Below are 23,782 nucleotides of genomic sequence, written 5' to 3'. Positions count from 1 at the left end.
CACCTGCAAAATTGGCGCATATATACACCATTACTTCACCACTGTGTTGGAAGCGATGTGGTCAGAAAGCAACATACATACACGTATGGTGGGAGTGTCCATTTGTTGCTCAGTATTGGAAAAACATCATACAAAACATCCAAGCTCTAACAGGTTATAACTTACCATGCGATCCGGCATTGATTTTGCTCCACCTTTGGCCTGCAGATGGTGTACCTGAAATTACCTCTCCTGTTTTCCTGCTTCCCTCTCTCCTTATTTATTTATTTATTAAATTGGATTTACTAGGCCGCCCTTCCCTACAAGTAGGGCTCAGGGCAGCTTACAACAGGGTAATATACAGTCTCATCTACCAGGCAACCTACTTCTATCTGCCCCTCTGTCTTCAGCTTTCCTTCCTTCTCTGCCACTGGTAGCCTCTTTCTGGAAAAACTATGGCTCGGTTGTGCAGTGCCGGCTGCTCGACAGGCCCAGTTGTGCAGTGGGGATCCTGCAAATACTTGTGGGAGGGGTCACCTCATTTCCCCCATATCTACTTCCCCACTGAACCAATTAAGAGTATTTCCACATCAATTGAGGCTGTCACATTTGCTTCAAGGCTGAACGCTCCTGCTCATCCACAAGTTCATTACTTGTATTGAGGAAACTCCCCAGATATCGTGAATGTGTCCCCCTTCCCGATTTTATTTTTTGCTGCTGTTTCGACTTATAGCTACTGACTGTTTTTTAAATTTTAAATTTTATAAATAAACAAAAAAAAGAAAAGAAATAGAGTCAAAGGCTGGCGTCAGTATAAAATGGTTTTGTTTACTGAAGATATCTCACAAGCACACAGCAATTCAAACACACTCACAATTACACAGTTCTAGGAAAATTAGATAGAAGGCGATAACCACAATCGCATTAGCAGGATGTTACATTGAGGGGTAATACTTTACCTGTCTTCGGTGGGATGAAGCGATCCTTGGAGCAAAAAATGAGGGAGACTATGGGGTATTAGGGTCATGTCCTGAACCAGCAGAAACACGTGGATACTCTGGCAGCGCTAACCAAGAGTTGTGGAGGTGGGGTGGGTGTAGAAGTCAGGAGAGAGAGAGAGCACATGGCTGGATGCACCTCCTTTTGGGGGTGGGTTAGGTTGGCCACATCCCCTGGCACACCTCCTACTAGTCCATCCCAAAATCTGCTACTTGAGCTGGGTGCAGGGGGAGGGGATTAAGGGAGTGGACAATGTTGAGCTCCAATAATTCTGGGCAGGAAAGTGTGACCTGGAGGGATGATGACTCATGCGGCCAGAGTCATTGTCATTGATATTCCTTGATTGTCTCATGGCTGTAGCTTCAACTAGGCAAGGCTGTGTGGGGGAAGGGGAATGCTGCCTGCGCGTGCAAGGAAGAAGCTCCACATGGTATTTGGATTCCATGTCTCTGGTCTTCTCCCTTGTTTTCAGTGTTACATGTGGCTAGGGAGCTGGTCCATCTTACAGCAAGTAAGAGAGCAGCTAACCTTAAGAACCATTGGCACATCATCTCAAAGGAAGACTTCCTTCTTCTGGGTGTGCGTCTATAGTTGGCATCATTTTTGGGTCACCACCCAGTTCAGTCCCTTTTGCACACTATTTGCACAGTCCAGTTTTTATCACTTATGAACTATGTCCATAAGAGCGCTATATATGGTGGGGATGGGTAAGGGGGCTGCTGGTACTGCAGATAGCCTGGTGTTAGCCGAATTGCCTTGAATTATCAATTAGTCTAGGAGAGGTTATGATTATTAATTGGCAATAGGCAAATTAGGGTTCACACCAATGTATACAGAAGTCCCACCTTTGCTGTAAGTATCAGAACAGACACAGAGACTGTATTCAGTAAAATATAATGTCTTTTTACTGGAGGATATGTATCATTCAAACAATACACAAACACACACACATTTATACTTATTCTCAGAAATAAAGATAGATCCTTAACACAGTTGCATTAGCAGGACATTCGTTGGTTGGGCAATATTTACCTGCCCTCATTGATTGAGCTGTTCCAATGGAAGAATGGAGGGGTTTAGAAATAGAAAATGGGGAACACGTGCTCTGAACCGGCAGAACCACGTGGACTCTAGCTGCAGATCTAGAGTTTAAAGATGGAGGTAGGGTATATGGGTAGCAAACTGGACACAAGAGGGTTAAAGTTTCGATAGAGGTCGTAGAGCGGGTAAGAGAGAGAGACCATGTGGCCGGTCAGCATCTTTTATAACATGGTGGGGGGGCAGGTTAGGCTGGCCACATCCCCCTGTGACACCTACTGTTAGTCCGTCCCATATAACATACTGTTAGTTGGCTGGAAGAGGGGAGGGGGACTAAGGAGTGGTCAATATTGAGAGCTAGAAACTTAGACTGAGGACTGGCACCTGTATGAAGGATGATTAAATCATCAGGGTAGGGCTATTGTCTCTTGATGGCCCTAGCCGGCTGGCTGATGGTTGAGCAATTAGTTGCTAAGCAACTATTATTGGAGTCTCAGAGCTACGTGCAGCTTTGCAGGTTTGGAGGAGGGGGGGTTGCCTACATGTGCTTGAAGAAACTCCTATTGGAGTTTGAAGTTCTCTGTCCTTGTGCCTTTCCATGGCATGGCATCTGAGGCTGTGTACAGGCTTATGGAACTGCTTCATCTCATAGTATGTGGGATGTCTGGTGACTCTGGACTATCACTGTGGCAGGAACACTAAAGGAAGGTGTTCCTCTTTCAGGTGTGCAGTCTCAACAGGTATTTCCAGGTCTCCATATTATACAGTCTCTTTGCACAGTTCATATTCCATAAAAACACATTGATAGGCTTGCAGGGCAACACTGGCACTGGCCCTGACTGGGGCATGGGGGGGGGGGTATCTGTCCATGTAAGGAGGGAAAGGAGCAGATGGTTGGAGCGGGGCCGGAGCTGGGCCTGGGCCGGGCTGGGATTACCATGGTAGTCCTGTTCTTCCCTCGGTCTCCACCTCCCTTCCATTTGTTCCAGTTCACTCTCTTTCCTTCATACTTAGACCCTTGACCTCCAGGTGTGGTGTATTGGGAGTGGGGACCATTATTAGCATAAGTGATAACTTGAATTGGCTCGTCCTCTTTATGTTTGGACTTTTTAAAGAACTTTGGTGCTTTAATAGTGCCAGTATTCCTGAGAATATTGGCAGTTTTCCTGATTTTGGTCTCCAGGTCGTCCCACAACATTCGAGCTGGCGAGGTTATATTTAAAGCTAACTGAGTTTGTCCGTTGAAACCTTCCATTATGGCCTCCTTAAACTGGGCACCATCATAGTCCAGTTGTTGGTTGGCTGGAATCCGAACTTGTTCTGCTAGGACCTAGCCATGTATGCCTCTGGGTCTTCACCCGGTCCTTGGCATTCTAGGACATACTGATCTATGAGTCCCCTGCCTGACCACATGTACTTTAGGACTTCTCGCATCCAGTCATATTTCTGGAGCACATTGAGGTTTCGGCTGGCTGCCACAGAGTTAATGACAGCCAGGTCATTGCCAGAAACACATTCTCTAGCTAATAGGGTGAGATCTTCCCCATTGACAGTACCATAAGCAGTGGACACTGTAGTGAGCCACTGGATTGCTGATTCTTTGCAAAATGGACCGACTTGGGATGCTATAGCTTTTGTTTCGTCCGGTTTCCACATCCTACTCTCAACAAATTGAGTTGTTGTTGTTTTACCTCCACTTCGGGTCTCAATTTCCTTGGCATTAACAGGATTCACTGGGAGGGGTGCGACCCAATTCTTATTACAAGATGGATCCTGGATGATAAGTTCCGCGTCGCTGGGGGAAGATTGCACTACAGCACCTGGGTGGATAGTGGAAATGACTGCCTTCTGGATCGCTAACTGCTCTCTAAGGGATGCAATTAATCTTTGGCAGGCGTCGTGATTAGCCTGTTCTCGTTTAATTTGATTTTGGTCTGCTAGGTATTTTGCAGCCCTGCTAGCAGTGGAGAGTTGCTCCATGACCTGCTCTAATTTGTCCTCAGCTACTTCAGCTCGCTGAATAGCGGCCTCAGCTTGAATGTTAGTCTCTTGGGCAGTGGAGGTTAAACCCTGTTTTTCCAAAATTAAATTCAACCTTTCTGTTTTCAACCTCTGAGTCTCATCCTCAAATTCTTGCCTCAGATTTAATATTTCCTCTTCAAAATGATCTCTCTGGTCTTCTAAATTCTGGCTATGCTGGAGGAGCAACTCCTCCATTTCCTTTTGGTGTTGGCTATGCTGAGAGCCAGTTTGGTGTAGTGGTTAAGTGCGTGGACTCTAATCTGGGAGAACCTGGTTTGATTCCCCACTCCTCCACTTGCACCTGCTGATGTGACCTTCGGTCAGTAACAAGCTCTGGCACAGCTGTCCTTGAAAAAGAGCAGTTTGTGTCAGAGTTCTCTGAGCCCCACCTACCTCACAGGGTGTCTGTTGTGGGGAGGGGAAGGGAAAGGAGTTTGTAAGCCGCTCTGAGACTCCAAGTGAAGGGCAGGGTATAAATCCAATCTCTTCTTCTTCCTCCTCCTCTTTAACTTTTCTATCTCCTTTTGGAGTTGCTCTATCTCAGACTCATTATTATCATTAATACTTTGGTGACGCTGTATAAAGGAGGAACTGTCTTGCAGGGCTGTGTATAATGCCCATGCTGTGGACCCGTCTTTATTTGCTGAGCTAGGCTTTTCTTTTCTTTTTTAAAAATATTTTATTTATTAAGTTTTCTAAATATACATCAACATCAAGCTATTCCTTCATTATTGGCTTTTCTTTATTACAATAATCCTGGAAGGCATCTCTTACTATTTTTAAGGGATCCGGTCCTTTAAAGGTTCCTTCCAACCGAGGCAAAACACCCCTTTTAACCAGCCATTTTTCTAACTTCGGCATGATTTCTTAATTGGTACAGTACATGCTTGCTTACTTAAGTTTTCTGTTGCTTTGCAAGAAAAGGGGGTTCTTCCTAACCCTCTCTTCTTTCTTTTTTAACTCCCCACCCTAGTATTAGTTCTAAGGTGGCCCTTGCTACACTCTGCGACCAGTGTCCCTAGATATTAGGTGGGTTTTGAGGCGGGTTTTCTTTACTCCTCTGCCTCAATGGGATGATAGTGGCACCTAGCCTATTTTTTGTGGGGTTTCGAGAATGGGATTGGCTTGTTTCCTTGATTCTCTAATGGGATCACCTCCTAACCTGTATCAGTGGGTTTTAGAGCCTCTTGCTCTAACGGGATAACCACCTAACCTGAGGGGTTTTGAGACAAAATTGCCCCAACGGGATAACCACTCAACCCGTATAATAAAACGCTCTGCTCGTTTGCTGAGGCAAAGCAAAAATGGAAAGATGGCATGGGGAGTGTGCTGCGGGGGAGGAAAGCCTAATGCCCTACACTGTACTCTTCGGATCACACCCACAAGATAGTGCTAAGAGTTGGCCCAGGAAAGGCCGTAGGACTTTCCAGAAAAGGCCCCAATGCAATTGGGGTTAACAGCTTTCGCCAAGCAGTCAGGCTGGGGTGGCTGGCCAGTTCCGAGTGAAGGAAGGGGGGTAAAGCCACCTATGATAAATTGCTCCCTAGAGCCACTCACGCAGACGGAAACCAAATACACACATCTAGACCAATGAATTGGGAAAAAGTTTTTCCCCGTCTGACTGCCCGAAGGACACACGTGTTGACTTGCGTGGATACAGACGTGCAGGGTGCTGCCCGCGTTACTCCACCACTTTGTTAGCCAAATTGCCACAAATTATTAATGATCTTTGGGGAATTAGGGAAGATCTTGTCTCACTAACCTGTTAGTGTTCTTTGAGGGGGTGAACAAACATGTGGACAAGGGGGATCCAATAGATATTATTTACCTTGACTTCCAGAAAGCTTTTGATAAAGTTCCTCATCAAAGGCTCCTAAGTAAGCTCAAAAATCATGGGATAGAAGGACAAGTCCTTTTATGGATCAAAAACTGGCTAGTTCATAGAAAACAGAGAGTGAGTGTAGGTGGGCAATTTTCTCAGGGGAGGGTGGTAAGCAGTGGGGTACCGCAGGGATCAGTACTTGGTCCACTGCTTTTTAACTTGTTCATTAATGATTTGGAGATGGGAGTAAGCAGTGAAGTGGCTAAATTTGCGGATGATACAAAGTTGTTCAGGGTGGTGAAAACCAGTGAGGATTGTGAGGCACTCCAAGGGGATCTGTCAAGGATGGGCGAGTGGGCGTCAACATGGCAAAAGACGACTGAGGGGTGACATGATCGAGGTTTATAAGATTATGCATGGGAAAGAGCAGGTAAAGAAAGAGGTACTTTTCTCCCTTTCTCACAATACAAGAACTCGTGGGCACTCCATGAAACTGCAGAGCGGTCGGGTTAGAACGGATAAAAGGAAGTACTTCTTCACCCAAAGAGTGATTAACACATGGAATTCACTGCCACAGGAAGTGGTGGGTGCTACAAGCATGGACGGCTTCAAAAGGGAATTAGATAAGCATATGGAGCAGAGGTCCATCAGTGGCTATTAGCCACAAGGTATAGCTAGGGGCTCTGGGGCAAGTGATGCTCTGTCTTCTTGGTGCTTGGGGGGGGGTCAACAGTGGGAGGGCTTCTAATGTCCTGGCCCCACTGCTGGACCTCCTGATGGCACTGGTATTTCTGGCCACTGTGTGACACAGAGTGTTGGACTGGATGGGCCTTTGGCCTGATCCAACATTGGCGTCTCTTATGTTCTTATGTTCTTATGAATTATGATTTTACACGAGTCAATAGGCAAATAAGGGCGCACACACCTATGTATACAGGGCTCCCGCTTCTTCCCGAATCACCAGAAATAGACTCAAAGGCTGGCGTCAGTATAAAATAGTTTTGTTTACTGAAGATATCTCACAAGCACACAGCAATTCAAACACACTCACAATTACACAGATCTAGGAAAATTAGATAGAAGGGGATATCCCCTGGCAAAGCTCCTACTAGTCCATCCCAAAATGTGGCTAGGGAGCTGGTCCATCTTACAGCAAGTAAGAGAGCAGGTAACCTAAAGAACCATTGGCACATCATCTCAAAGGAAGGCTTCCTTCTTCTGGGTGTGTGTCTGTAGTTGGCATCATTTTTGGGTCACCACCCAGTTCAGTCCCTTTTGCACACTACTTGCACTGTCCAGTTTTTATCACTTATGAACTATGTCCATAAGAGCACTATAAGCGCCTTTCAGGGCAACAAAGTCACAGACAGCTTATGGTGACCCCATAGGGTTTTCAAGGCAAGAGGCAAACAGGGGTGGTTTGCCATTGCCTGCCACCAATGTAGCAACTGTAAATATCCTTATTAGTCTCCCATCCAAGTACTAACCATTGCTGTTCCTGCTTAGGTCCTGAGATCTGATGAGATCAGGCTACCTTAAGTCATTCAGAGCAGGTCTTCCTTAGGATAAGATGTGGTATTAACCTATTGTTCCAAAGACATCCTTCTTCATTCAGTTTGTTGTAGTGGTTAAGTGCGCGGACTCTAATCTGGGAGAACCAGGTTTGATTCCCCACTCCTCCACTTGCACCTGCTGGATGACCTTGGGCAAGCCATAGTTCTGGCACAGCTGTTCTTGAAAAAGAGCAGTCTCTGTCAGAGCTCTCTCAGCCCCACCTATCTCACAGGGTGTCTGTTGTGGGGAGGGGAAGGGAAAGGAGTTTGTAAGCCACTCTGAGACTCCTTCGGGTACTGAAGGGTGGGGTATAAATCCAATCTCCTCCCCTCTTCTTTTTCTTCATTCTCCCTCTTGGACAATGACTTTCTGTTGGCCCCTCCCTCCAATATTTGCACAGCTAGTTTGTCTTTCCTTATAATTCCATAGGCAAAACCTTGGGATGCCCTAAGGAATTATGGATTCCTCCCTCCCCCCCCCCCCCAAGAATTGGCTGGTTTTAAAACCTTTTTGGCTTCCCTGAAAAGTATTTAATAGTTCAAGGTGCTCTACCACTAAGTCACCAACATGGCCACATGCTTCTTGAGCCCATTGACTTCAGTGGATTTAAGATTGTAACTCTGCAAATCTAATTTAGGTTTTAACCTTAAATCTTCTTAAGTCTTAATTGAGCCTTAAACTGGTAGCCTTAGTCAAGGATTCGTTGGAGTGTATCTTACCACTTCACCTGAGCAATGTTTATTCATTAATAAAATGTTTTCTTTTCTTTGGCTCACATTTGAAACCTTCCTCCAATCTAAAGAGATATCTTCCAAATTAAACGGTCCTTCCATTGGAATAAGAGCCATTTAGTTTGAAAGAAAACTTCTTAGGTTGGAGGCAGTGTTCTTGGAGGATGGTTTGATCCACCTTAATGTGTGTGCGTTGATCACCTGGTGTCAGATCCCTGGTTCAATCAGCTCTCAGTCCCATAGTCTTTTATAGAAAAGCTTTATTAAAACTAAGAGTAGTGATACACAGAGAGATTCTTTGTTCAGACTGATTAAAACATCTAAGATTACAACTTGTATAGGTAAAACAACAGGACAAACTCCCATGATCCTCTTCATGCATTGCCTTGCACCAACTGGTCCTTTTGAAGTGCAGAGGAAAGATCCTCCCCCCCCCGGTTTGTCAGGGAACACCCTACGGAACCTCCGAACGTGACGCGCGGCCACCCATTCATTCTCTTCCGGACCAAACTCTTTCCATCGGACCAAATAGTGGAGGGTGCCCCTGTGTAGTTTGGAGTCTAGAATCTCCTGAACCTCTTGATGTGGCTCCCTGTCCAGCCACAGGGGTTCGTGTTTCCAGGACTGAGGATCTCCAGTCGAACACCCCGGGTCCCGTTTGAAGCAGTTAATGTGAATTACTGGATGTAAAGCCCGCAGGGATTTTGGCAGGTCAAGTTCTACCGCAACCTTGTTTATCACCCTTAGATTTTTAAAGGGGCCCACATACTTCCAGCCCAGTTTTCGGCGTGGCTGCAGACCCTTAATGTTCTTGGTGGACAGATAGAATCACCAGAGGTCAAATCACATCCAGGGGACCGCTTTGCATCAGCATTTTTTTATAGTCACGTTTAGCCTTGTCCAACGTTTTTCTCAACACCTCCCAGTTCTTGGTAACATTATGCCACCACAGTTGCGCATCCTCCTCTATAAGTTGGGAAAGGTCTACCATCGGGAGAGGACTCCCCTTGTACCCATACACCGCCTTAAAAGGGCTCATCCCCGTGGATGAGTAAACAGAAATATTATATGCACATTCAGCAAAAGGTAAAAGTTGCACGCAGTCAGTCTGTTGATGGTTTATATAACATCGCAAGATTTGCTCCAAAATTTGGTTCGTCCTTTCTGATTGTCCATCAGTTTCGGGGTGATGGCTTGACCCCACCCTCCTTTCATATGCCCAAGAGCTTCGTGAGCTCCTTCCAGAATCTCGAAACAAATTGCGAGCCTCTTTCAGGTATTAATTTCTGCAGGATCCTGTGCAATTTGATGACAAGCTGCAAGAACATAGCGGCCAGTTGCATGGTCGTGAGGATAGATTTGCACGGCACACAATGGGCTTGCTTAGAGAATAAATCAACTAACACCCAAATTACCATTTTTCCCTCACTCACAGGCAAATCAGTAATGAAGTCCATAGAAATGACAGCCCATGGATGCTCTGGGGTTTCTTGTGGTTGGAGGAGCCCCAGCACCTTCCCTCCCTGCGTTTTACACATCAAACATGTTTTACATTCGCTCACAAACTGAGAAACTGCCCGTCGGACCCCTGGCCACCAGAGTTTGTGGAGGATCAGGTGCATAGTTTTCAGGTAACCAAAATGTCCCTCTAGCTTGCTGCAATGACATTGCGACAGCATCTTTCCCCGTAAGGTTTCAGGAACATAAATTTTGTCCCCGTTCATCCAAAGACCATCCTCCTGATGCTCCAGCCCCTCTGCAAATACAGTTTCTAAGTCTTAAGGGAAGAAGGCAGAGATAAAAGTTTCTAGACAGCCCGGGTCTTTCCCCGGCACCACAGCCTCGTCCGCTCAGCTGGTCTCCCCCTCCCTTGCTTTGCTGCGAGTGATCACTGCCCCCCCCAATTGCTCTGGGGAGAAAATAGTGTCCATCACCCCCTCCCTCTGACTCGCGTGTTGCGGCAACCCCGACAGAGCATCAGTAAGGAAGTTCGCCTTGCCTGGCAGGTACTTAATCGTGAATTGGAACGTGGAGAAGAATTCTGCCCATCTGACCTGTTTCACGTTCAGCCTTCTAGGCGTATGGAGGGCTTCCAAATTCTTATGATCTGTCCATACTTCAAACGGCACCCTCGCCCCTTCCAGCCAGTGGCGCCAGGTGCATAAAGCCAAATGCACTGCTGCTGCTTCCTTGTCCCACGCTGCCCAATTGCGTTCGGCCCCTGAGAACTTTTTGGACACATAAACCAATGGGTGAAACTTTCCATCGGGGCCTTCCTGTAAGATGGTGCCACCCATCGCGACGTCCGATGCATCAACTTGGAAAATAAATTGTTTAGTCTCGTCAGGATGATGCAAAATTGGCTCAGAGGTGAACAACGGCTTCAGTGCCTTGAATGCCTGTTGGCACTCCTGGGTCCAGTGCAGTTTGCATGAACCTTTAACTGTGCCTGGGCCCCTCCCCTTGGTTTTCAACAAGTCCGTTAGGGGCAGAATTACCTGTGCAAAGTTCTGGAGGAAGGTTCTATAGAAATTGAAAAATCTTAAGAAACTCTGCAGTTGCCGCCGTGTCTGGGGGGCCTCCCACCCCAACACATCCTGGACCTTCCCTGGATCTATCCCCAGCCCCTGCTGGGTTATGCAGTAGCCTAGAAACTCAATCTCCGTCTTATGGAACTCGCATTTCAACAGTTTAGCATAGAGGCAGTTCTCATACAAGGCGGTGAGCACCTCACGCACGAGTTTCACATGTGAGTCCATATCTTGCGTGTACACAAGCACATCATCTAAATACGCCACCACCCCTTCGCACAGATGCTTGTGTAGCACCTATTTATTTATTTATATTTTATTTATTTTCATACTTATACCCCGCCCTCCCCAGTGGGCTCAGGGCGGCTCACAGAGGCAAGAACAACTTGCCATGATAAAACAATATATACAAAACAGTTTAAAACATATACTACATATTAAAATATAATAACAGGTGCTCAAACTCCCATTCATAATCTAAAAGATGGCGGATTGAATGTCCAAAGTCCCACGAAGACGGCAGGAGGATTCTTCGATAGCAGATGTTTAATCAGGACCTCAGGGCGATGGTGGTATTAAGTTCATAAAAACTCCCGGCCCGCCACTCAATCCAAAAGGCACCACCAAGTATTCAAACTGCCCTAGCGGCGTGTTAAATGCTGTCTTGTATTCATCCCCCTCTCGGATGCGCACCCTGAAATACGCATCGCGTAGGTCCAGCTTGGTGAAAACTCGCCCTGTCGCTGCCTCGGTGAGCAAGTCTTTGATCAGGAGGAGGGGGTAGGCATTCGACATGGAGATGGCATTCATCCCCCAGAAATCGGTGTACAATCTCAAACCCCCATCATTTTTCTTCTTGAATAAAACAGGGGCGGTGAACGATGACTTAGCCGGGTGGATGAAACCTCGTTCCAGGTTTTATCTATGAATCTCCTTAGTTCCTCCCGCTCTGAGGGGTTCATAGAGTACAGTTTCCCCTTCGGCATCTTATGGTCCGGGAGGATTTCGATAGTACAGTCAGTATTCCTATGGGGAGGTAATTCATTTGTTTTTTTTCTCTTCAATGACTTTCCTTAAATTACGATACTTGGGAGGAATGGCTTTTAGCTCCTCTCGCACCAAGCACACTTGCTCGGGCACCGGGTTTGGCTCTGCCCTCCATTTTGGGTCCCATTTGGGTGTGCCTTGTGCCGGGGATCTAGGAAAGTCAAACAGTACTTATGCCACTGTATGTAGGGATCATGTGCCCCTAACCAGGGTCTCCCCAGCACCATCGGGAACTGAGCCATGGGATGCATTATGAAGCTTTGTAGTTCCCAGTGTCCCCCCACTCCAATGGGCAATTTTACAGTCTGATATTGGCACGACTGCATCATGGTCCCATCCATCTGGTAAAACACTACTGGCTCACTTAATTTTACAACTGCGGCCCTGAGTCCAGTTACTAACGAGGGGCTGATGAGGTCACACGAGCACCCGGAGTCTATGAGGGCATGCACTCGAATGGAAGAGCTCGCATCGGGATTCAATACAGTCACAGTAGCAAAAAACAGGGAAGACCCGTTTCTCACCGAATCCTGCGCCGGCGTCTGGGGGACCTGCTGGTTGGCACTCTTCACAGCACGTCTCGGTCATTTCCAGCCACTGTTGGCTCGTCTCCCTCGCTAGATGAAGTACCGGAGGACAAAAATTCAGCCGCTTGCAACACATGAGGTGGCTGCTTCTGCTTCCCGTGCCTTTTAACCTTCTTGTCTCATCCCTTCCTTTCTTGCCATTTGCCTTGGGGGCTTGCTCCATCGCTTCTATTCCCGGTGCAATTTGCAGTAAGTGTCCCGGCCCACCACATTCTTCAGTTGGTGCTCCCAGTTGCCTCCCTTGGGGTTCCCCAGGTTTCGCCCCTCCGTTCCGCTCTGTATGGCGGCCCCTCGATTTGAGGTTTTCTGATGGTACAACTTCACCAAGTTGGACCGGTTCTCGGCTTCGCACGCCACCTGGATCCACCTGGCTAATGTGAGCGGGTTGTCTTGTGCCAATGCCTTCTCCAGAATGACCGTATTCAGTCCCGCTCTGTAGAACTCGATGAAGACTTCTTGTGGCCAGCCCAACAACTTTGCAGCCGTTGTTTTAAACTCATCTGAATACTCTTGCACTGACCTGGTCACTTGGCGAATTCCCTGCAAGCGGGCCTTTTCGTGTTTTACTGGATCTTCGAACTGGCGGCGGAGGGTCTGCATGAATGCGTCCACATTTCTCAGCTCTGGGGCAGCCATGTTGTACAGCCCCACAAACCAGTCGGCCGTTCCATCTCAGAGTCTGGATCGTACATAATCCACTCGTTGCGCGTCTGTAGTAAAAGTGTGGCCCCACTCGCGCAGCATCTTCCTCACTTGTATGGTGAAAAATGCTAGTTTGGCTAGCTTCTAGTGCATCGCATGGTCTATCGCGCTCCCGGCCCCTGCGGCAAGGTGTTGGGTGAAGGGGCTCTTCCTCCTCTTCTGTAGCTTCTGCGTCCTTGGACAAAGACGTAGCCGTGGGTTTCCCCATCAGCTCCTTCATCATTTTCGGTAAATTGTCCACTAAGGAGTGGAAACCTTCTTTCAGCTCCTGCATGTCAGCTTGAAGGGTGGTGAGGGCCAGTTTGGAGGACGATCCTTCCTCCCATTCTGCTTGTATCGGTAGAACAACAGGACAAACTCCCATGATCCTCTTCATACATTGCCTTGTACCAACTGGTCCTTTTGAAGTGCAGAGGAAAGATCCTTCCCCCCCCCAATTCCCATGAGAAAGTTAATACCAGCCAACTGCTCTATACACACGCATTCCCCCCCCCCTTCATCTCTCCTTCCCTGAGTTTATGGCAGATCAGGCTGAAGGATTAAACAGGCATTTGGCAGAGTCATTTACATAGCAGGACGGTGCCCGACTCTGACACCTGGCTCTAAAAGGGGTAGTACAATCAGTTCCTGCTTTTGCATCGGTTTCTCTGTGGCTTCCATTCAAGGAGCTGGCTGGGTCTATATTTCCTCACTATCAGCCATGTCACAATCTCAAGTGCTCCAAGACTATTAACAAAGTCACAGAGAGCCCGTATCAATAAAGTGGATACTTGCTGAGCTATGTGGACCAATGGCATTGCTTGAGCTATTCAACTTCACACATTGCATTCATTTCTCATGTGACCCATCAGGAACAAAGTTTTCTACCGAGCTCAAAATTATTTTATATGTCTTGCCCATGATGAGATGGTAGTTTGTGTTTTCTGAATACTGATAATTTTGGCAACTGGTCATTGGTTGGTCCAGCCCCCCCTCATTCTTTCTACCTGAAATCTTTGTTGTTAATCTCCAAACACTTGTTATTTATTTATTTATTTGCTTCCAAAGCTTGGCTTTGAGGGAAGGCAGCTCAGCAGTTTCCTGCGTGCATTTTGCCTAGCAACTGTGCCTAGCAACATCACGGTGTCACAGCCAAGAATCCAAGGGTAGGAGCTGAGCCAGGCTGGCTGGCTGTCAAGGAGCTGGTTAGAATGGTAATTTGCAGAGAAAGATACTTGGGCCTCCTTCATGAGGTGTTCAAAGGCTTGTTTCTCACGCCTTGATCTTCAGTCTTCCTTGCAGAAAGCTTTCTGATGCTCTCCCTCTGCCAACAGGATTGGGGCAGGGACACTTTATGGCAGATCATGAAAAGCCATCTGTTGCTTAATAGCAAAAGTACTCTTAAGTGTGGCTATATTGTCACTTGGGAGAAAAGACTTTTAGTAGAGAATGGAAGTATTTAAAAATAGAAGTGTATATGTGTGTGTGTTTTTAGCGGGTCGTCCATGGCTCTGGAATGTATGACGTAGAAGTGGCAGTAGTCCCCAAAGTGATGGCTACATGGTCTGTGAACCCCCTCCTCCAGAACCTACAGGCTACAATAACATAGCGTGCAAAGCCTCGGTTTGGTTAACTCGTGGTTAGTTGTGACGTCTGGCTGCAGGCAGTTGCACACCTGAACACACTTGAAGTTGCCTTACACTGAATCAGACCCTTGGTCCAATGAGGTCACTGTTGTCTAGTCTGACTGGCAGTGGCTCTCCAGGATCCTCAGACAAAGGTCTTTCACATCACCTGCTGCCTAGAGATGCCAGGGATTGAACCTGGGGCCTTCTCCATACAAAGCAAAGAGGCTCTTCCACTGAGTCACATTCCCTCTCTTGACAGCCTTCTCCTAGTCTGGCAACCTTAGACTTATTGGCTGGTACCAAATCAAGTTCTCCCTCTGAGGTGGAGGACAACTTGGGTGATTCCCACCATTCTATCAGGGAGAGGCAGGAACCATTTTTTTTCTTCTTCCTCTTCCTGTGTGGTGTGGGAACACCCCCTTCTCAGTTCTTTTCCTGCCTCTACAGGGAGAGGTTGTTGTAGGCTTTGCTTCCAACTACTTTGTTAGTTACTACTGACTTTTCCTATTTTTTCTCTTCACCTTTTTTCTTGCCTTTGCTACAAACTTTTCCTCTTCCATTCACGTCTACATTGTTGTCCTTTAGAGAGAGTTTAGCGGCGGCTGTAATAGCCTTTGGAAATAGCCATGGAGCCCCTCTTTCTCTCTTTCTTTGAACCATGGCAGGAAGATCCGCAGACAGTGTTAGCCAAATTGCCTTAAATTCTCGATTAATCTAGGGGAAGTTATGATTATCAATTGGCAATAGGCAAATTAGGGTTCACACCAATTTATACAGAAGTCCCACCTTTACTGTGAGTACCAGAACAGATACAGAGACTATGATTGGTGAAATATAATTTCTTTTACTGGTAGAGATGTCTCAAACAATACACAAACACTCACACAATTATACTAAGAAATAAAGATAGATAATTATCACGTTCGCATGAGCAGGATATTCGTTGGTTGGGTGAGATATACCTGTCCTCCTTGATTGAGCCATTCCAATGGAAGAATGGAGGGGTTAGAAATAGAATATGGGGAACATGTGCTCTCAACTGGCAGAACCACGTGGACTCTAGCTGCAGACTAGAGTTTAAAGATGGAGGTAGGGTATATGGATAGCAGGCTGGACATAAGAGGGTTAAATCTTCGATAGGGGTTCGTGGAGAGGGAGAGAGCATGTGGTCAGTAAGCATCTTTTATAAGGTGGGGGGGCAGGTTAGGCTGGCCACATCCCCCTGTGACACCTACTGTTAATCCGTCCCATAAAACATACTATTGGCTGGCTGGAAGAGGGGAGGGGGAACTAAGGAGTGGTCAATAATCTAGGGGAAGTTATATTGAGATCTAGAAACTTAGACTGTAAAAGCTGGCACCTGGGTGCAGGTAAGATGAGTCAACAGGTTAAGGCAATTGTCTCTTAATGGCCCTAGCCGGCTTGCTGATGGTTGAGCGATTAGTTGCCAAGCAACTATTATTAGAGTCTCAGAGCTACATGCAGCTTTGCAGGTCTGGAAGGGGGGGTGTTCCTACATGTGCTGGAAGAAACTCCTAATGGAGTTTGGAGTTCTCTGTCCTCGTATCTTTCCATGGCATGGCATACAGGCTTATGGAACTGCTTCATCTCATAGCAGGCGAGATGGCTGGTGACTCTGTACCATCACTGGAGCAGCAATGCTAAAGGAAAGTGTCCCTCTTTCAGGTGTGCAGTCTCAACAGGTATTCTGAGGTCTCCATGTTGTACAGTCCTTTTGCACAGTCCAATGATAGGCTTGCATGGCAACATTGGCTTTCTCTCTGAGACAGAGAATGAAGCCTTCATAATGGAGCTAGCGCAAGACATCCCCGGAGCCAGCATGACCTTCAGGCTTGCTGCGGCTACTGGCAATGATCCCATATTGAGCGGGGAGAAGAGTGGACAGAAGGATCAGAGTCCTGAAGACCTCAATGCAGAGTCTTGCCCCTGCTCCTCGGCTGGTGTCGGCAGCCATCTTGACTACTCAATTTGGGTGGGAAACACTCCCACGCATACCCTAGATGCACAGCTTGAGCCCCAGTTCCCGGATGCCAATCTCTTGGTGGGAGATACAGGCAGGTCACCTTCCCGAAACCGACCAGTATCAGTGGGCTCAAAGAAGCACCAGTTTGGTAACGTACCCCTGTCAGACCGGGACCCTACTCCTCAAGGATTTTTTGAGTCCATGAGGCACACAATGAGGGAAGAATTTTAAAATATTTGTCCTTGGAAGGGGCTGACGAAGTCCAAATGCACCCAGGACCAAAGTTTGCAGGTGGACTCCCAATGCTGCGCGGGGCAGTTCTGGCCAGATCTCTTGGCAGGCCTGGCAGTGCTGGACCCAGGCCTCTATTTCATTGTCCATTCCTGGCCACCACACATAGCTCCGGGTGAGTGCCTTCATCTGCACTGTCCTGGGGTGCATCTCATGCAGGTCCGCTAGCGCAGGGGAGCAGGAACCACTACCTGACTGCCCTACAGTGAGCACCCTTTGTGAGATGAGAGCTTGTCCCGGCAGGATGAGAAAGCTGTAAAGTCTGGGCCCACCCGGCTGGTGGGCCAGCCCCTCCCCACCCAGTCCAGAATGTGGGAGAGGACCTGGTCCTTCGCAGTGTAGTGGGAAATGTCCACAGTGTGAAGAGGGTGGTTGGGAAGCTCCTCCACGAGCAGGATTTGGTGCGCAGGAGCTGGGTCCAGATCGATGGAGTGGAGTGGCAAGTAGCTGAGGGTGTTGGCATATCTCATTGCCTTCCCAGGACGGTGGTGATGGAGGGAGTACTGGTACCCTGCAAGGAAAATGGACCAATGAAGTACCTGAGGCGAGCGTATCTGGGGGTTCTGGTGATCTGGGACAAGAAGTTCCAGCAGAGGCTTGTGGTCCGTCACAATGGTGAACGGCCGCCCATAGAGTTAGTAGTGGAATTTCTTGACCCCCGCAATGATGGCCAGCGCCTCCTTATCGATTTGCACATAGTTGCGCCTGGCCGAATATGGTGCGGGAGTAATATGCCATGGGGACTTCCCTGCCGTCCAGCAGCTGGTGGCCAAGAATGGCGCCAACCCCCTATGGAGAAGCGCTGCAAGTGAGCACGATGGGCAGCTTTTCATCGAAATGGGCCAGGATTGCATTGGAGGTGAGCAGCTCCTTCACAGCCTGGAATGCAGCAGTTTGTTGTCGGGCCCAGACTTATGGGGCCTTCTTGTCAAGGAGGCGGTGAAGTGGCTCCACCAGTACAGCTTTATGGAGCAAGAAAGAATGGTAAAAGTTCAGTAGCCCCCAAAAAGCCTGTAGCTCCTGCTCGGAAGTGGGCGCAGGGGCATTGACTATGGCGTGAACCTTGTCTGGGGCCAGATGGATTCCATTTTCATCTATGGAGAACTCCAGGAACTCAACCTGTGGAACACCCAGGAGGCACTTCTGCTTCACCTTCAGGTCGGCTGACTGGAACTACTGCCGGACTGCATGCAACTGGCAGACGAATTCCTCCTCCATGGGGGCAGCAATCAGAATGTCATCAAAGAAGGGCTGGACCCCAGGGATTCCTTTAAGGAGAGAGTCCATGAGATTTTGGAAAAACCCCAGGGCCACACTGTCACCAAATTGCACCTGCCTCACCCTAGACGGGCCCCTGTGCTTGACTGTGGTCTGGGCATCTGCTGTCACATCATCCACTGGGAGTTGCTACCAGGCCTGGGCCCAGTCCAACTTCCTGAAAATCTTGGCATTGTCAGAGTCTTGCAGCAATCAGTTTGCAACAACGGTCCTTCATGAAGGTTCAAGTTTATTGAGTACAGTAAAGACAAGTCATTTGTGCATACATTCAGTGTCAGGATTAACTCTAAAGGTGGGAGGGGAGTAGATATACGGGATTCAAAGTGGGGTCCCCTGTCGAGGGCGAGCCAGTAAGGGAATTAGCTGGAGCACGCCTAAAGTAACGAGTTCATATTCCCAGCGAAGCATCAGGAGAGAGGTATCAAAGTCAGACAGTCAGACTATGAGATAAGACTGAGCGTGGAGAAGTGAAAATTGAAATTTCAGCATAACAAGAAACACTACATCAGCCGCCTCTCCCCCACCACCTGAAATGATAGCATAGCTGACATTCTGCCCCCCAAAGATCTCCCCCACCAGGTTTGCCAGGATACATTTTATGAAAAGCACGGATCAGCTTAGGAGCATTGACATGACATTCATCAACCCATTCGTTGTGGGAGGGGTTGAAATCCCTCAACTGAACCAGGTAGAGAAGCCAGCCCCTTTTGACCTTTGAGTCCAGGATTTGGGTGACTTTGTGATGGGGCTCACCTCTCACCATTCACCATCAGTGGAAGAGGGCCTGGAGGTCGAGGTCTCCAAGCATTGGGCCCAGGGTCCCGTTTGAGGAGGCTGAAATGAAAAATAGGATGCACGCCCTGCAGAGATTTAGGCAAGTCAAGTTCAATTATCACCTCTTTGATTCTACATAATACTTTAAAGGACCCACATATCGCCAACCAAGTTTCCTACTAGGCTGGAGACACTTTAAGTTCTTAGTGGACAGGTAAACTGAGTCCCCTGGTTGTATGTCGCATTCTGGGGCTCTGCCCTTGTCAGCCTGAGTCTTATAATCCAATTTGGATCTCATGCCATTGTTCTTTCAGTCCTTTCCACCAAGTCTGGAGATCCGGGGGGGGGGATCAGGTAGCCCTTCCGTGGGACCCCTCATAGCCATACAATGCTTTAAAAGGTGATAATCCGGTGGAACTGTAAACAGAATTGTTATAACTGTATTCCGCATAGGGTAGCAGTTCAGCCCAATTATCTTGTTGGTAGTTGGTAAAACAGCGGAGGAATTGCTCTACTACCTGATTGACCCTTTCCGTCTGTCCATCAGTTTTGGGATGGTAGGCACTGCTGAGACCTTGTTCAGTGCCCAGTACCTGCATAAGCTCCCTCCAGAATGTAGCCACAAACTGGGCCCCTCTGTCGGATATTACCTTGGCTGGTACTGAATGCAATTTAACAATGTGATGCATAAACATCTTAGCAAGGGTCTTTGCAGTGAGCAGTTGCTTGAAAGGGATGAAATATGCTTGCTTTGAAAATAAGTCCACCACCATCCTGATCATTGTCTTACCCTTTCTAGCAGGCAAGTCTGTAATAAAGTCCATGGATATCATCTCCCAGGGGTGATTGGTAGATTCCAAAGGTCATAGCCTCCCTGGCAGCTTGCCTGGGTGCCTCTTACACATCAAACACATTTGGTATGACCCCACATATTGCGAAATGTCCGACCTCATATGTGGCCACCAAAACTGGCATTGTAGCAAATGGATAGTTTTTATTTCCGGTCATTTTGGATTCATGACCAAAGTGCAAGATCTCCTTGTGGAGAGATTTTGGTACAAACAGTTTGCCCCCCCCCAATACCAACATCCATTCGGCCCCAGCTGTATGGTTGCATTAGGCGTAATCTCCTCTTTATCTGCCTTAGAAAACACCCCTTTGAATTTGGCGAGCCATGCCTCATTCTCCCCCCAGTCTCCACCTTCGCCAGGCTGCGGGTCAACAGTGCCCCTCCCAATTGAGAGGGCATGAACATAGAGTCCACTACTTCCTCCCTCTGGCTGACATGTTGTGGGAGGCATGACAGGGCGACAGCTAGGGAGTTCGCTTTCGCAGGGAAATGGTGGAAGGTGAAGCGGAATTTGGAAAAGAACTCCGCCCACTGGAGTTGCTTGGCATTGAGGTTTCAGGTGGTGCGCAGGGCCTTTAAGTTTTTATGATCAGTCCAGACCTCAAAAGGCCCCCGCGCCCCTTCAAGCCAATGGTGCCAAGTGGTCAAATAGTCTTTCACCAGGTTGTTACAAGCAATTTTAACTGCTTGCTTGATTTCTCGCCTCAAAAAGTTTGAAAATTGTTCCCAGGTTAGATCTCCAATTAGTGTGTCTAGATCGAACTCCTCCTCCTCTATTCCCACCTCCATTTCACAACAGTCTCTCATCTATCCAAACTCTCAGTTCTCACAAGGCATTTTAATTTGTTGCATTATTAATTCCTAACAAACACCAGCAGTTCAAACAAAAGGAGACTTTTTTGTTACCCCCTCCATTTTAAATGATGTCTGCTCCTGACCACTTCTCGGCCGTTTTTCTTAAAGTTGGAGCTAACTACTTGGGGTATTTAGTCTGACACCAAACGCCTTTATTGTTATCCTACGTGCGCTGATCTTTTTTTATGATGTGCTTTGTTCTTTTTGTTCTATTTCATTTATAAATCCCACCAAAGTTTTTTAAAAAGCGGATGGTCGCAGCTTGTTAGAACATGGCGTCCATGTTCTATCTGTAGAACGCTCCCGCTTCAGGGCAGTAGTGGACACCCCCCCGTTTGCCGATTCTGGAGTGGCCACCACAGATCCCTCTGCAACTAGCCCTCTCTCTGGGAGGGCTCCAAATGGAGCGCAAAAGGATCGGGCGTTTTGGAGCCGCCGAGAAACCACCCGTTGCTGCACCGTACTGGATATCTGGTCTTTCACCATATGCTCTCTTGTATCTTGAAGGGAGCAGAGTAATAATTTGCTAGCTGAACCTGATCGGAAGTAGGATCTGAGTGCAGTAGTTTAATAGTCTGTGCAAGGTGAATGGCTCTATAATAATTCTGTAAATTAGGAAAACCTATCTCCCCTCTGTCTGAGGTTCTATATATGGTATTGCTTTTTATCCTGTGATGTTTACATGCCCAAAAAATTGTAGCAGCATTTTTTGCCATTTATGTAGTTGTGACTGAGTAATTGTCATCGGAATGGTCCTGAATAGAAATATAAAATTGGGGAGTAAAAATGATTTAATTAAATCCTGCCTGTCCAGCCATCCTAGATTCATTTTGTGCCATCTTGATAGATCAATTTGTATTTCTTTCTCTAGTTTGGTATGATTGAGTTTATAGCACTCAGAATTTTTTTTTGGCAGATTGATTCCTAAATATGGTAAATAATCTTTAATCCAGGAAAATGGGTAAGTGGATTTAATGTTAGAGATTGTCTTGATATCTAAGTTGAGCACTATGATGTGTGATTTTGTGTCATTTAGTTTCAGTCCAGTTACTAAACTAAACTCTGATAAATGTTTGTATGTTGAACTTAGTGACTTGGATGGGTGGGTTAAAAAAAGCAACATATCGTTAGCAAAAAGTGAGACCTTAAAGCCTTTTTTCTGCAACTTAATTCCCGTTATTGTGCTGTCATTTCTCAGAAGATTTGCTAAGGGCTCAATACACAAAGCAAAGAAGAGGGGTGAGAGGGGGCATCCTTGCCTGGTTCCACATTTCAGTTGAAAGGAGTCAGAGAGGGTGTGATTGATTTTTTGTTGTGCTGTTGGTTTTGCATACATAGCTGCGATGGCTGTCATAATTTTTTCTCCAAAGCCCATTTTACGCAGTACTGTTTGGAGGTAAGGGATTTCCACTGAATCAATCGCTTTCTCTAGATCCAGGGATAGGAAAGCAGTGGTTATTTTTTGTGCAGTGCAGTGATTCAAAAGGGTGAGGGCTTTGTGTGTGTTCTCGGTGATGTCTTGTTTCGGCATGAAGCCTACTTGATCAGGGCTGACATAATGAGTGACAAATGAGTTAAGCCTACTAGCTAGGATTGAGGTGAATATCTTAAAGTCAGTATTAAGCAAAGAGATGGGGCGGTATGAGGCTGGGTGCGCTGGGTATTTCCCTTGCTTTGGGATTACTATGATGGAAGCACCATTCCACGATGGGGGTAAACTACCTGTGTTAAGGATATGGTTGCAGGCATCTGATAAGGGTGCCGCCAGTGTTGAGGCAAATTGTTTGTAAAACTCAGGCGTAAAGCCATTGGGGCCTGGTGCTTTGGCTGGTTTTAGTCCTTTAATAGCTTTTATAACCTCTTTTGTTGGGATAGGCGTATCCATTTGATTCTTACATGCTTCAGTTAAAGTGTTTGCCACTGGGTTTGCTTTGAAGAAATTTTGAATAATAATTAGGCCCCAAAACTCTAATCTTCCATGTCAAAGAAAGTGAAGGGCCCTACTGCGGTGGTGGCTAACCTGCCCCTGGTGATACTTGTCTCTTGGAGTCAAACATGCATCTGTTTACATAGCCCTGTCTGGGGTTTTATTTCTTAATCAAGAATGTGATGGAATGCTCTGATCTGGATAGCCCAGGCAAGCTCGATTTCGTCAGATCTTGGAAGCTAAGTACTTGGAAGGGCAACCTCCAAGGAATACCAGGGCCAGGTCACAGAGGCAGGTAATATCAAAGCCACCTCTCTGAAACATCGTAGCCCCACTAGGGGTTGGCAGAAGTCACCATGACTTCCAGGCTCGCAATCACACACATAACTGTGAGCTAGGCCTCTAGCTGATATGGAGTGAGGGGGTGCCTCTGGAATGTTAGGTTTCTTTTCTCTGTGTCTTCAGTGCTTTTTTATCTCTGTAACATGAGCGTTTGGCCTTGGTGTCTAGCATCAGCTTTCTCTTGGGAAAACAGACCCGTTAACTTTGGCGGGCTTTTACCTATTCCTTGATTGGCTCCAGGCCATCAGGGGACCCTCTTGAATTATGTATATCTGCTTGCTCCGCACGCTTATTGCCAGTTCTAACACGAGAAGTGTAAAGATAATCTGCATACTTCAATGTCTCAATAAACTTCTTTGTATGAAAGGTGATGGGAACTGATTGCTGCAGGAGTCTGACAATAACCACACACATGCACACACACAAAATACAAAAAGAAGAAGAAGAAGAAGAGAGAGAATGTGATGGAACATAGGGAACCAGATGTATGAATAAACCAGATGTTAATGAATAAAGATAAATATTAGATTTGAATCATTGTTGACATCTGTTTGCGAGTTGTATGCTCCCCCCACCCCCCAGTGCACACAGATTTTTTCCAGGGTAAATGGTGGCTACCTGGGGCCATTTTAAATCCGGAAAACAGTGCAGGAGGGAGGCTTAAAATCCCCTAACATCATGGTTCCGATCCAATGTGGGACACCAAGTGCATGGTAAGCGACTTTCAAAAAAATGTATGTATTGCCTGGTTAGATGGCAAAAACCAATGAGGAGCTTATGGGTCAGCTAGTCTAGCCTGGTCTCTTGAATAGTTTTCTGTTGGTTGGCCTATCAGCAGCATGCTGTTGAAGACAAGACAACT

Source organism: Gekko japonicus, unplaced genomic scaffold, assembly GCF_001447785.1.
Source record: "Gekko japonicus isolate JY-2015 unplaced genomic scaffold, Gekko_japonicus_V1.1 scaffold194, whole genome shotgun sequence".
NCBI classification, from domain to species: domain Eukaryota; kingdom Metazoa; phylum Chordata; class Lepidosauria; order Squamata; family Gekkonidae; genus Gekko; species Gekko japonicus.
The sequence above is the reverse complement of the archived record's forward strand: the minus strand, read 5'-3'. Positions refer to the sequence as shown.